This window comes from Rhinatrema bivittatum, chromosome 4 (assembly GCF_901001135.1).
Source record: "Rhinatrema bivittatum chromosome 4, aRhiBiv1.1, whole genome shotgun sequence".
NCBI lineage: Eukaryota > Metazoa > Chordata > Amphibia > Gymnophiona > Rhinatrematidae > Rhinatrema > Rhinatrema bivittatum.
In genome coordinates, this window is record NC_042618.1 from 121,753,507 (window position 1) to 121,769,126 (window position 15,620).

The following is a 15,620-nucleotide window of genomic DNA, read 5'->3' on the forward strand; positions in this document are numbered from 1 at the left end:
GAACAAATCAGGGTACAGTCTAAGGGCCTGAAATATCAAGGTCATTTCCTATAGATAGAGATGAGAGAAAAATCTTAGTCAATCATGCTGTATGTGTGACCTCAGAGATGGTAGGTGACTTTCTCATGGTTACATAGTGGATGGTGGCTAGGGGTACTGAAACAGTTTGCTGGTTTCACAATGTATTACTAAATTCACTGCTTGATCAAGGCTAATCTCGCACATAGGACATGTACTCTAGCAATCTTCTCTGAAATACCTCGTTTCACGATTATTGCTATTTGCAGAAAACCTGAATATTGCCAGATATTTGCCATCCAGAGCACAAAAGGTTATGTGCCCAGTGTAATTAATATAGAGATGAGCGAACCTCCTCTTAACTGATTAATATACAGCTTCATTCAGCTAATCAAAGACAACTTCAGTCTGTTTCAAATCTAACCAGTATATAGTTTAAAATACATGCTGATTTATATAGACTGATTCAGATTTATGTGAATATTCACAGAGCTGAAGTATTTGAAATGTTCAATAATAGTTTGTATCTTCAAATACTTTGAATGTAAGTGCAAGTCTGCAAAATTTCACAGGCAGAAAGGGTCATGAAGGTCAGAGATAGGGGTCTATGGAGCTTTGAGCCAAGCTGCAAATAGTCCAAATTTATCTCCGCTGATTCACAGCCTGATTACATGAACCTCTAGGGTCGGATTGGGTTTGGATTTAATCCAAACTTGTTCACCCATTCCTAGTTTAATTCCAGCCCTGGAGGAAATAAACTCTCTTCCCCACTGCCCCTTCTGTGGGCTCCGCATCTAAGAGAGGATTAAATGGATATCAACTCTTCATCGACACACTGGTGTGAAAACAAACAACCTCTGAAGCTTTGGTAGAGTAAAGCAAAGTATATGAAAAAGGAATTTAAAACATGCCAACTGATGGTTACTGCAATATAACAGCACAAACAGAAAAATTCTGAACCTGATATGAATTGCTTTGCTGGTGTTTTGTTCTAGAGCACTAGGAAATAAAATTGCACAATAAAACATTCAATATGCAGCAGAGACCTCTGATTAACACAGGGTAGCTCAGCCAGTATCACTAATAGAGTAAAGCTAGGGGATGGCGTTGAGCATATCAATTACATTATTTTTGTCCATACAGAATTTTAGCAGCTGTATTGGTCCTGGAGAAAACTCAATTGGATTCTTTTCTGACTGTGATACCGTTTATTTTCATTATTATTTTTTGATTGTTGAAGCTTTGCTGCAGGGTATTCTTAGTGTTTGTCTCTGGATGCTATTAACATTTCTGACCAGTGTTCGAGTTTTGCGTATGGATGTGATTATTAGTGGACTGGGAATTAATATCATTTGCTGTTTATTTGTGATATACCATTTATAAGAGAAATCAGAAGAGACTGTGGTGCACAAGCATGACATGGATCATTTCTTTAGCTGTGCCCCACTGCCCAATGTTGTTAATATTTCAACACCTAACATGCAGAAGACTATCTGCTATTTTGCAACTAGAAAAAAAAAAGACAGCAAAGAGACAGGTATCACTGTAAGAGCAATCTCTCGCTATCCATCTCCCAAAGGGTTTCTGCTTCAGCAACACTCCCTGCCCCAAGTCAGCCGTAGGAGCCTGAGAAAAGAACTGAACCCAGATGTACTGTTTTGCCCTACAGAGTACATTTAGACTATTAGATCTAGCACTTTTATCACATTTTATTTCAAATCGTTTTATAATTCAATGTGAAAATCACATATTGTGTGTGTGTGTGTGTGTGTGTGTGTGTGTGAGAAAGACGGAGAAAGAATTTTGCCCATTTTAAATGGTTGGTTTATCAGAGAGGAAACTGAAGACAAAACCATAAATGTATGTATGTATTTAAATGTTATTACCTGCTATTCATTTACACCACAAAACAGGTTAGAATCCAATAATACCAATCAATAAAATCAATATACAACCCAAACATATATAGCAGCAATCAAATAAATAACATATTTGTCAATAAATTAATGAATAAAACCTTAAGAATAATATAGTGAATAAATGCAAAAATAAAACAAGTCCCATTTCAGGATCTAACCAGGTCAACGCAAGGGTATTAGGCACTCTAGAAGAACCTAACAGCCTTGTATGTGTTCCCTCCCACCCCAGCCCTGCTTTCCCCCTTCCTCTGGCCACCCCGAAATACAATTAAAAGTTATGCATTTATAATAAGATTGTACATAAAAGTTGACATTCAGAGGGCAGTCTTCTGAGGTCATAATATCACTTACAACATGCATATTATATTTATATGCAAAAAAGGCACAAATTGCCAAAACAAACAGTAACTACCTTACTTATAAAAAGGCAACACTGATAGCATAACACAAGCCCTCAAAACACTAATATGCCTCCTATTAAGAAAACAGAAAAAGCCAGGCTGTTATAGATCCCTAGAAAGAAACTACTAAGAGAATACCTCACCTCGATCACACATGCAGACACAGACAGACCCTCACTAAATAGAGAATGAAGAGACCATAAAGTATAAATAGAAATGTGCAGATAAAAATTGAATTGGAAGCTGCAACAAGCTAGACTCTGTATGCAATACAACAATGGAAAAACAGAAACATTACCATTTCTCCAAAAAAATAAAGAAATCTAGAGGTTGATATTCAAAAGCCATTTAGATGGATAACTGAAAGGTTATCCATCTAAATGGCTAATTGGCAATATTAAATGAGTTATGAGGCTAGAATTTAGCCACATAAGTTGGGGAGGGGGGCGGGTCTGGGGCAGGCAGGAGATGTTTTGGAAAGGAGTGGAGTTAGCCGCAAAAGATATGTGGCTAACTCCACTATTCGGAGTTAACCGCTTAACTTATGCGGCTAACTTTGATCATGCCATAGGGCTGTTCTAAAATTAGCCACATAATACCCCCTGCTGCTGAATATACCCTGGACAGCAGGTTTAGTTTTGGATATGATTTGATTTATTTCTAATTTGGTTACTACACTTGCAGTTCTGGTTCTGGAGCTGGGAAGATGCTGTCTGCTGAGCTGCCAGGGCTCAGGTGGTGGAATGGCTTAATATGAACTCTATAGATTGGTTCTGGCCCGGAATCTGCAAGTGCTGGGAGAAGTTCTGCAGGTGTTAGGGAGGCAGGAGGGATAGGGAGACAGGGGATAGGGAGACAGGAGCAGTTCCAGAAAAAAAAGTGCCTGGGCTCAGGAAATGCAGAGAGTGTTTGTAAAATATTGGATTGTCAACCTGACAATTCTAGGGTGAGTTATTGGATTGTCAACCTGACAGTTTTAGGGTGGGTTAAGGTATGTGTTTACTTAGGGAATAGCCACTACTATTAATTGCATCAGTAGCATGGGATCATGAAACAGGATGCTGGGCTTGATGGACCCTTGGTCTGACCAAGCATGGCAATTTCTTATGTTCTTATGTTCCAAACCTGTAAAAGAGGAGGAATCACTAACGGAGAGGTAAGTAGAGCCCTGCCAATGAAGGGAAGCCTAATGTGCTGAGTATGAGTGAGGAGTGGGGAGTAATGAAGGGATTGATGAACCAAGCTTGCAGATAAGGGAATCTGACTAAGGAAGAATGAGGAGGAACCTTCTGAATGGAGGGATGAAAAGAGGAATTGAGAAGGGATTAGGGAAGAAAGGATTAAGAGGAAATGGGGAGCAGAGAAGTCTAAAGGGATATAGGAAGTGGAGCAGGCAGAGGTCTATTAAACCCCCTGCCCCCAAACATAAAAGTCAAAGTATGCCCTTGCAAGGGGGGGGGGGAGAGAATTAAAAGTGTCCAGAGGGAATAAGTAGAGAAGTGGAAAAAGAAGAAAAGTTGGAGAATGCAGCAACAAATATTAGTAAAATGTGAGAGAAAAGGGTGGGAAGGGTGGTTGAGAGAGAGAGAGTGGTGGGGACAGGCAAGGCGGGGGGGGGGGGGGGAGAGAGATTGTGGTGTGGATGGGCTACACAAAGGTGTAGGGAGGAGACTATGAGGATGAGCTGGAATTGGGGAGAAGAATGGCTGTTAGGACTGAATGTTTCCCTTGCTTTTGTTTTGACCACATGACTCTCCCCCATGTCTGTATTACCTGCTCCTCTCTGGACACTTAAATGCAGGCTGGTCAGTCACACTCACAACCCACTGTGTTACATTTTTTATTTTTTCTGGGAGCACTGTATAATGCCCCCTTGACCGCTTACCTCGTGGGGCATTCCTGGATCCAGGACTGACCTGGTGGGAGCCTCATCAGTCCTCACATTCTTGGTGCCTGGTGCCTCCATCTGGGGAAGAAGATGTTAGTGGGTGAGATTTCCCTCCCTTCACCCCAGGAAAACATAGGACTGTGAACAAGGCTGGCAGTATGTACAAATATATTCAGATTTATTACATTATATAAGTATATACATTTCTACATGACTATGTACATCGCTAACAGAATGTCAAACAGTAAACTTACCTACTCATGGTTAATAGTTTCAGGCCAATCAACTATAATACATATTTTCAATGTAGAAAGACATTTAATATTTGGCAATTTGGGGTTGTTGGCCCCCACAGTATAATACCATATAGAATAGAAGGGACCTCTTGTGTTCTTGCTTAATCAAGTATTATTATTATCCTCTCCTTTTTATCCCAAGTCTCATCCATGTGAAAAGATGCAACTGGGATGGTGGGCAGTGTTAGCCTGGGGGGGGGGGGGGGGGGTTTCCATTGTATCTAAAGCACTGCCATCTCCTCAGTGCTGCTTGTGCTTCGCTGAAAGGTCTGTGCCAATGCTGGGGTCCATGCCCTTCTGGGGACATGACTCCACCTCCCAGTCTGTCACTGGGGTCCACACCCTCCTGTGCCTCTGGATGCCACTGGGGTCCCCTTCTTCCTGGGGTCCATACCCTCCTGGAGGACTGATCGATCTGCTACAGGGGTCCCTTTGCTCAAGGAGGACCTAGGGTCACCTCCCAATCTCCCACTGGGGTCCACACCCTCCTAGGGAACTGCTCTACCTCTGGATCTGCCACTGTCTTTCGGTTCTTCTCCTTTGGTAGGAGGGTTTTTCCTGGCTTGGGTTTACAGCTCCACTGAGCTCATGGCTTGGTTAGCATTCAGTAATTCAGTCCCTCTGCAGTCTCAGCTTTCAGTGATTTTAGTTCCGCTAAGCTCATGACCAGTCCTTCTCTGTTACCCAGCCTGGATGGGTCACCTTCTCTCAGCCAAAAGGCCAAGACCCAGGCAGAACCATGGAAAGAGAATGTGTGCATACCCTTCCATCCTGCCAGGCCTTTTTTTGTTGTTGTCTGAGAACTGGTACCCAAGGTTCTGATTCCCCTTGTTAGTCAGGGTGAGAATCTGTTTGCTTCCTAGGACTGTTTTTCAGTACATTTCTTCATAAAGCCCTCTCTCATTCAGAATTCTCTAATGTAGAACTTTTCCAATCATAGCTTTGTAGTTTAGGATTTTTGCTATCCTTTGATTTAAAGTGATGTTTCACTGCAAGTTACCACCAGTAGTCCAGACTGACATGCAAATCCCCTACCTGAGTCTCTGACTCATCTATTCAGTGGTCATTTAAGCACATTCACAGTAAGGGGTCTGGCAACTTTTTCAATCTCATTCTAGGTTTCCTGGGCTGGCAGCTCATGTTACATAGCTGCATTGTCCTCTTTTTTTTCTCTGCTGCAATTCACTTAAATGATAGCATGCTCTTTAACCTCCGTCTTCCTTGGGAGGTGGGTTTCAACTGTAATTTTTGACAGGATCAGAATCCTTAATCATTTTCAAAAGTTAACACTTATATTTCACTATTTTTAAACTACAGCACATCTCTAGCAATTAGTCTAGTTACTCAGTGATGTACTCTAACCCTGCAGAAACTAAGATGAAGTTTCCATGAGAGCTAGAGCTTGGCCTGTTGCTCTGAATGTTATGCTCCATATGGGATTCCAATATAAAAATATTCAAATACCGTCAGTAATAAATGAGTAATTCTTTAAACATACAAATTCCTACACTCTAAGCCCTTTGTGAGAGCTCCATCTTACACTCAAATTAAATCACATTGAAATTTATGAGACCTTTATACATGGATGTGTTCTCACACAACTCAGTGCTTATATGGTATCAACATCCCCCTTATAATCATCAGTCTCAGACTCTGTCCTTTTCTTTACTGTGTTTAATATTTTATCTTGTAATAAGTGTGTCCATACAGTCAATGTGAAATTTAAAAAGAAACTTCCACTTATCTTCAAACCAAAAATTCTGACATGGTCACCATGTTTCAGTATGGAATCTGCCTCAGAGAATCTCATATCCCAACTTGTTCAACTGCTCTTCACAAAAGGTCCCAGTATTTGGAACGCCGTGCCCCCTGACCTCTGCACAGAATCATGCACTATAAAATTCAAAAAGAAACTAAAAACATGGCTGTTCCAGCAGCCTTCTTACTCGATCTCTGCTCCTTTTCCTCCCTAATTTCTTTTCAACATATCTGCCGATCCTGTACATAGTTCTTCACATCCCCTATTAATCCCGTTCCCCTAACATCCTTTAAACTTGTTCCCTTTATTACCTATGACCCTCCATTATCTCCAACTGTTCCATGTTTTTGTTATGCCCTTGTTACGCTATTGTTTCCATTCGTTCCATGTTTTTGTTATGCCCTTGTTACGCTATTGTTTCCATTCGTTCCATGTATTTGTTATGCCACTACAGGCGCAATGTTTCTTGTGAACCGATACGATGTGCAAACGGCTACTGGTATATAAAAGCCATTAAATAAATAAATAAAAGAAAAAGGTCTTGTTTAAATCCTTACACAAAATGTTGAAACAACCAATCACAAATGTTCACAGTGTCCACATGGTAATTGATCTCACAGATGTCCATTCATAAAAATTATGCCATTCAGTTCCCTTGTTAAGCCCATCCGGTTGTATTGCTCTTTAGATGAAAATCCAAAATTGCTCTCTTTTGTTTCATAACATCCCCATCCCCACCTCTCCAACGCGTATGAACTTGTTTAATCATGGTCCATTTCAATTCCATAAATGAATGTTGATAAGCTATGATGTTCAGTCAGCCACATTCAAATCGAATACTTAATGCACCCAATATAAATCTTCAAACATGGACAATTTTTAGCATAAAACCAAAATCTGAAGAGCAATCTATATGATAATTCCGAACCACTCGACGATAGGTAGTAGGATGTTCCCAACTTTGCCCCTGCATAGTAAAAGCATACAAATCACAAGTACTTTAGGCAAAATGACCTTTTTGTGGTATATCCTCCCTTCTATTACAAAGGTCAGAATGGACTATATAGTCCCACACATTCCTGTCCCTAGAGAATGCAGTAATTGGCGGTTCTGAAAAAAAAAATGCAAAGATAACAAATAGAAATGTTTTCCAATCATTGCCTTTGCCTTATTAGTATAAGAAAGCACACAAACTGTCTCTGCTCCTTTATTAACAATTTGTATTGCAATAAGTTATCCCAATCAATATATTGTGTCCTAAAATATGCTTTCTTAATAATAGATCTTGGAAACCATTTTTCCAAAAACTGTGTAGATAGATCGTATACCTGCTTTCTGAAATATTGTAAATCTGAGCACAGACGTTGTTTTTAAAAGAACTGTTTCACTTGCAACCCTGCTTTAAAAGAAAATGAAAGACAGCTGGTAAATCTCAGGAGCTGGGATTGGTTGTTTCAACATTTTGTGGACGGATTTAAACGATTACTTTTTTCTATTGCACAGACAAACTCTGGGTTGAAGGAGCAGTTGAATAAGTTGGAATTCAAGATCCCCTGAGGCAGATTGCACATAGAAATATGGTGACCATACCAGAATTTTTGGTTTAAAGATAATGAGGAGTTTCTTTTTTAAATTTCACATTGATTTGAAGGACACTCTATGCAAGATAAAAATTGCTAAAAAAAAAAAAAAAAAAGCAAACAAAGAAGAAAAGGACAGAGCCTGAGACCGATGATTATAATGGGGATATGGGTAACGTAAGTAGGACTTCTGATTCTAAGGGCTTATAAAATGCAAATTTAATGGGTTAATTTTTCAGGCAAATAGTTGTTTTTGGTGGGTACAAATAATAGGTGTTTATCAGTGTTTTTGTGGCACAAATTACATTTTTTAAAAATTGGATTCAATTTAATAAAGCATAAATTGATGCATCTTAAAATGTTTACAGGCTGTGTGTGTTATTAGGGTGGGGGTGGGAGGATGTGTGTAGCCAGAATGGAGGTGGCAGGGTGGGTGTGGCCGGGTGTGTGTGCGTGTATGTGTTACTATATGAAAGGGTGGCAGGTAGTGTGTACATATGTGTATGTGTGTGTGTGTGTGTGTGTGTGTGTGTATGCGTAAGTGTATAGATGTATGAGGGGGTGGCAGGTAGTGTGTGGATGAATTGATTCCTCCCCCATTACAGTTTCCCAGCTCTTTAACTCCCCATCCCCTCCCTACCGCTGCTCATTTCACTCTCCCTTCCCCAGCCCAAATGCAACTTTCAACCATGTGGCTGAACTAGGGTTGCCAAATGTCCGGATTTTCTCCAGATAGTACAGAATTTCAAGGCAGTTTCCAGAAGCCAGATGGAAGGTTAAAATGTCCGGAAATTATCCAGATTTTATCCCTCCAGTCCAGCGCAGCAGCACAGCTGCTATCTAGCCTGAAGGAGCTGTGATTTCACTCCACAGTGGCACTACACTATGAGAAATTGCCTGAGCACGTCCCCTTTCCCTCCTGCAGTAACAGCCCACGCTTTGAGCCTCCTTCTTCAGGCCTCCACCCGCAGTGTGCAATTAAAGGCCAAGTAAGGCCGCAGACATCTCTTCTCCCACCCATGGCACACAAAAAAATGCCCATTTGGACCATCAGTATCTCCCTTCCTGCCCCTCACACAACAAAGAAAGACCCTGCAAGGCTGTCGATGCCTCCTCTCCTGCCCATGGTGAAAAAAGAAAGGTCCAGCAAGGCCGTCAACGCTTCCTCTCCTGCCCGTGGTGAACAAAGAGAGGGAGATTGTGAGACACCTTGTGTGTATGAGAGGGAGAGAGTGCCAATGAGTGAGAGAGACCTTGAGTGAGTGTGAGACAGCTTTTATGGGTGTTACAGTGAGAGAGAGAGTGCAAGTGACAAAGAGAGATCTTGTGAGTATGAGAGAGTGAGGGTGAGAGCACCAGTGAGTGAGAGTGACCACCAGTAAGAGACAGCTTGTGTGTGAGAAAGGCAGGGTGAGAGAGCCTGTGACTATGAAAGTGAGGGAGAGAGAGCCAGTGAATGTGAGAGCGCCATTGTGTGTGTATGAGAGGGAGTGTGCATGAGACTGAAATTGTATGAGAGAGAACAAATGAATATGTATGTAAGGGAGTGTGTGTATATATATATAGAGAGAAAGAGGATAAAGTATGCACCCTCTCTCTCCCCAACTAATCCCCAACAATCTCAGGGTGAATAGAAATCAAAGGTTCCCAGGTATAGAGAGTATAGGATCATTTTTAGCCTTGCTTTAAATATTGGACTTTATTTGATGTATCTGCTGTTTTGAAATATTTTATTGGTGTTTGGTAAATTTAAAAAAATGTTTTGAAATATTTATTTATTACTATGGTTTTGCTATTTTGCTATTTTATATTTCATGGTTTTATTATTTGCTTTCTGAGGAATAGTGATATTTCTGTTGTTCCATTCTTGAACGATATACAGTGTTTGGCTTTTTGCAATTTCCCATTGCATGTTTCTATTTATACTTTATGATCACTTTTTTCTGTGTTCTGCAATTGTGACCGAAGTGAGGTATTTTACTAACCTATTGTTGGGGAGCGCTAGGAGAGCGGTCCCACTTCCTAGGAGATGTGTGTCCTTGGGCCACCGCTTGACCCCAGCGGAACTCTGAGGAGGCGCCGCGATAGGTGTGGCATGCCCGAGCATGGGCTGGACAGGAACGAGGCTGGAGGGATGACTGGGAAGCCAGACCCTCCTCCGGACCTGCACGCTTTGGAAGACCAACAACGCAATGTTGGTCTTATGAACAGTCCTCCGACCGTTCCAAGCCCTTTCAGACCTGCCACAGGGCACGGCAAGAAGCGGCAGGCCGGATGGAGGCCGGGGCAGCGAAGACTGGAACATTGAGATACGGACGAGACTTCAGGAACGACGTGGACTCAGGAACGAGGTACTGGAATCACAGACGTGGACTCGGGTATATGGATAATGACGTGATCCCTCAGGGCGCCCTACTCAGCCCATTGACATGGGCGGACCCCATGGGCTGGTCGCGGACCATCTTGTCCTACATCCGCAGGAGCGGGTCTAGCGCAGGAAGGAACGAGGTAAAGGATGCACAGATGAGACTTGGGTTTCAGGACATTGGCACGATCCCTCAGGGCGCCCTACTCAGCCCACTGACACGGGCGGACCCCATAGGGTGGTCGCGGACCACCCTGTCCTACATCCGCGGGAGCGGGACCAGTGCAGGAAGGACAAAGTAGTTCAGGGAAATGTACTGCACTCCTGGCAGTTGAAGCAGGTTGCTGCACTCCTGGCAGCCGAAAGCTGGTGCTGCACTCCTGGCAGCCGAAGGCAGATTAAAGCATCAGGGTCAGGAACAAACACTACGGATACTGGAACAAGAGACAGACCTCGGAGCTGGAACATGGACATCTGGAACAGCAGGTAACATCAGGACGGGAGCACGGATACTGGATCAGGAGACAGACCTTGGGACTGGAACAGCAGGCGGACATCTGGACAAGACGAGGAGCTCCAACGAAGAACAAGAAACACAGGACCTTGCAGAAGGCTGGAACACGGACGACTCCTGGAGCGAAGGATAGCAGGATCCCAGGCGTGACAAACTCCTTGCGAAGGCAAAGCTGGAATGGATGCTGAGCCCTTTTGTAGGGCTGAAGAGGACAACGCCCAGGGAGGGGTCAGCAGGGGGCCACACCTGGCTGGCCCTTGAAGAGGAGGAGAGAGGCATGCACCCGCGCCCTAGGAAGCTGGAGAGAAGAGAGCTGGAAGCTGGTGGCATCCTCCGCCATGTGGAAGGCCCAAGGAGGCAGCGGAGCAGCACTGGACTGAAGCTGGAGATGTGGCAGGCTGCTGGAGCGGCTCCCAGCCGCGAAGACTGAAGCAGGAAGAGCATAGAGGGTAAGGCTGGCTGCAGGCACCGGCAGGGACGGCTTCCCTGCCAGGCGAGGGCCCGAGCAGCAACGGGCATCGGCAGGGACGCCTTCCCTGCCGGCTGAGGACCCCGGGAGCGGCTGAGCACGCCGGGGAGAGCCAGACGCAGTAGCGGGGGTCCCGGCCGCGAGGGAGAGCTCGCGGCGGGCCGACCCCGTTGCACGGAGCAGAAGGCGGCTGGGGAGGAGCCCGGAGACCACGGAGAGACCGCCGCAGCGGCGGCAGCAGCCCAGCTGGCCGCGAGAATGTAAGAGCCTGCCCGCGCTCCTTACGGGCAGGATCACAACACCTATAGTTTCTGTGTAGGGATCTATGGCAGCCTGTCTTGTTTTGTTTTTCTAATAGGTGGCGTATTGGTGTTTAGGATCTGGAGTAATATTTGCAATGTTGCCTTTTCTTAGGTAGGGTTTTTACTGTTTGAGTACTGGCAGTTAGTGCCGTTTTGATTCTGGAGGGTTTACTATATTATAACTCAGTTCACTCATGACTTTCCGATTGGCAAGCCCACACCCAACACACGTTATAATAGTAAACCTAATGCAATATGTATTCCAAGTGTCTTTTTTGCAAGGTTTTCTAGTTTGCATCACAACAGTATGTGTAAATGAAGAGGCCGATATTTAAAATGACACTTAGCTGTATAAATACTACTTATGCAGCTAAGAGGCAATGCTGAATATTTGGCTACAATCAACGGGCGCCACTTAGTCGAATAATTGGTTACATTTTTAGCCAGCTAAGTCAGGAGCGGGGAATAGGTGGATCAGGGAAGAGGCAAGTTAGCTGGATAAGTTAACCGGCTAACTTGATATTTGTTAGCCAATTTATCTGGCTAACTCTGGTCAGGCCAAAGTGCTGTCTTACAGTTAGCAGGATATCGGGCTAATTTTAAGATAATCGAGTACATTCAGTGCCAGCACTAGTAGATAAGTATATCCAGCTAACTAGCAGAACCTCGTGGCAGCTGAATATGGACCTCATAATATACACATTGTGATATTTTTACCTCGGAAGACTATATTTTGAATCTATTATAACTGCATAATTTTTAATTGTATGTGGGGAGAGGTCACGCAAGGCTGTAAGCTTTGCCTAGTGAACCTAATATCCTTGCATTAGCTCTGGGATAGCAGTGATTTCACCTAAAAAATACAAGATGGGGAGGGGGACAGAGTTGGTGTTTGGTTGCATGTTTAAAATAAATAGTTGTGTGGGAGGACATAGGCAAATAAATTGACTCCATGGGTCCAAATGTTCGGAATTTTCACAGGTGACAGTTGGCAACCCTAGGCTGCACATACAGTCACATGGTTGAAAACTGCAGTCGGGCTGGATTGTCAAGGGAGGAGGAAGCAGCCCGATGTGCCACCCCTGCCCTCCTCCTCCTGCTAGCAGGATCAGCACAGGGGGGGTGGGGACTTAGAATGCATTGCTGGCAGGGCTTACCAGTCTCGTGCGGCAGTTCTGTGGAGATGGGCAAAATCTGTGGGGAAGAAGCTGATTTTGCAGCCCATCCTGCAGCTGCAGACCCAAAAGAGCAGAAGGAAAGTGCTGTTTCTGTGCTTTCCATCCCCCCCCCCCCCCCCCACCCAATAAAAAAATGTTAAGGATGCACGGAGAGTGCTTTCCCCTCCCTGAACATTCCATGGAATTTCGGCAGGGGGAGTTCCTCATTTTGTCAGGGGAGGGAGGGTATATTTTCTCATCACATTATAATGGAAAAGCTGATGGAGAGGAGGGAGGACCCCCTTCTCTAACAAATCTGCTGTTCCAGAAAATATAAGAAGTCCCTGGTTACTGACTTCACACATCCCCACTCTCTTCAATATCTAAAACAGTTTCTTACCTTATTCCCCTTGAGGAGCAGCTCAACTCTATGCCAATGCAATTCTAGAGCTGTAACAGATTTTTACTACATACTATCTCTTCTGACAGCTAAATAGCCGGGGAGATTTCAATTTCAGACACTAATGCAATATTTTTATGTAGTGTCAAGCACTTCTGTCAGGTATGGTGGTGGTTGATAAAGCTTCCCTTCAAAGAAAACAATGATTTTAAGCCATTGTGCTTCGACTTTTGTACAGCTCTTTTCATAGAAGTGGGGTTATATCATCAGATGGTCGACACTGAACTGCAGGATTCATCTTAAAACAGTATATTCTAGTTTCCCAATATCTATCAGATTTCTGTCCTTAGTTTTTTGCAGTACCATGAAAAGAATTAGTGTGTTCTAGTACCCACAGACTAGGCCTCGGGTGTATTAAATATATCTTGTATGACTTCAGTAATTATTCAGTGCAAACTACATCATTAGTAATATAGATAGCTGGTGGCTGACAGCCATGAAGACCACTTGGTAACATGCTTGCTTGGTGCAAAGGTAGTAATGGACAGCACGCATCGCCAAGATAAGAATTGTGTGCGCTAGAAGGGGGGGGGGGAGGGGAGCCAGCTGTCCTGATACATGTAAATATCAGTGACTTAGGGAGATGCAGGAGGGAGGCTCTAAAGGCTAAATTTAGGCTTCTAGGTAGGAAACTAAAATCCAGAACCTGAACCTCCAGGGTAGTGTGGCACCCCTATGGGTTGACCACTAAGTGTCATCTAATCCCCAGAGATAACCACCAGCTAGAGGGGATACCATTTTATAGTTTCTCCTCTAGAGGAAGCTGAGTGGGTGGACCCCAGTTATAACTAGGGGCTAGGGCTAGATTCATCATGGCATTTTAGTTAAGAGTTGGAGGAGAGAGGAGCTCCAGCTTGAGTGGGTTCTTTTTGGTGGGGCCTACAGCCTCAATCAGTAAATTTTTAGGGATGCGTCTTCCTCTGTACTCCTTCCAGGTTGGGGACGTCTTTCAGTTAGAAGAGGAAGACTTTGTAAGGATTTTTTACTATTTTAAAGATTACTAAAATGGGTTATAGTTTGGTGCTTCTGGAGATGGCCATCTCCCAATTCTGGATACCAGGTCACTGAAGAACTGCCAGTATCCTTCTAGAGACAGAGAAGAACTGAAGTGATAGGGACATCCCAGAAGGGTTTTTTGGATATTTAGAAAAATATTCTTTCTTGGGTTTAGAGGAGGTCTTGTCATCACCCCTCCTCTCAATTTGGAGATTGGGCAAGGAGCCTGACTCCTAACATCAAGACCTTTCCTTCCAGGAGGTTCAACGAACAAAAAAATCAAAGAAACAGAAAAGCCCCAGAGAAGACACCACCCCCCACCCCACCCCCCCACCCCCAACAGGATCTTCCCCCTGGGACACAGGCACAGGCTGGGTAATGGTGTGAGGACATCTGGATCTCAGGTACAACTGTGAAAACCTCTAAGGGGATCCCCAGCAGATTAGGAGCCCTCTAGAGTACCCAAACCTTTATAAAGGAGAAATGTGTGTGCTGCTAAAGATGATTTCTGAATGCGTAACTCTCAAATCTGTAGAAAAATATTTTTATATATTGTATGATAAATGTCTTTAAACTTCTTTATTAATGACCCAAACTCACACTGTAAACCTTTTTTTTTAAAGCTACTGTATTTTGTATTGACAGTACTAGAAAAGGAGGAGCCTGCTCATTTTCTGTAGTGTCCTGCTCACTGAACTCCTTGCCTTCATCCTTTCATGCCCCACTGCCTCCCAAATTGGGGTTCATTTATGTATTTATTTATTTATAACTTTTATATACTGAGGTTCAATTAACAGAATTAATTATCTCTTCGGTTTACATTACAACCAGCAAACGACAACAATGACATAGTCTTGTCTTACATTGAACAAGGTGGAGAAACCTGGATAAACATAACTTGGGATAAAACAGTGAAAGTGTTTTGAATTTGTTTTGTTTGGTTTTATTTATCCACAATTTTATTTTATTTTTTGTTCTCGGTTTGTTATGGTTTGTCATGGTTCCCTGTTTCCAAATGTTTTTCTGAATGTGTTTCTGAATGTCCCAATTGCTAAGTTCATTGTTTAATGTATCGCCTACCAGCGAAAGTTCTGATCCATTGTAAACCGGTGTGATCTATATTCTTTATAGGAATATCGGTATATAAAAATTCAAAATAAATAAATAAACAGAGTAGGGGACCACTCAACTCTTAATCAAAGAGAGTTAGCAATCCCCAGGAACCTGAGTCACCGGCAAATACACAGAGAGAGAGAAAGGAGACTCATCTGTACAGCCTTCTATTTCACTTGAACATTTGATTCCTTTCCAAAGAAATCATTACATTTTTACTTTTGATCACCCAGCCCTGTGTCCTGCCTCCTTTGTCCCATCCAGCACCAGACAAGACACTGCACAGCTGCACATCAGAAGGGGAATCACCTTACTGCCTGGGCCACAAGCTCTTGCTTAGCCCTGGGGTAATAAAGTCAGAGGGGCTCAGAGGCAGAGGAAAA

At 43.3% G+C, this 15,620-nt stretch overlaps 1 long non-coding RNA gene across 1 annotated transcript in view; it reads right to left on the bottom strand.

Annotated features, from left to right (window-relative positions):
• Positions 1–15,620, bottom strand: part of LOC115089365 — a 42,074-nt gene that overhangs the window by 16,632 nt on the left and 9,822 nt on the right. The window contains exon 2 of the long non-coding RNA XR_003856083.1: positions 4,224–4,304. This is a non-coding gene — a long non-coding RNA (uncharacterized LOC115089365). The remainder of the gene's footprint in view (positions 1–4,223; positions 4,305–15,620) is intronic.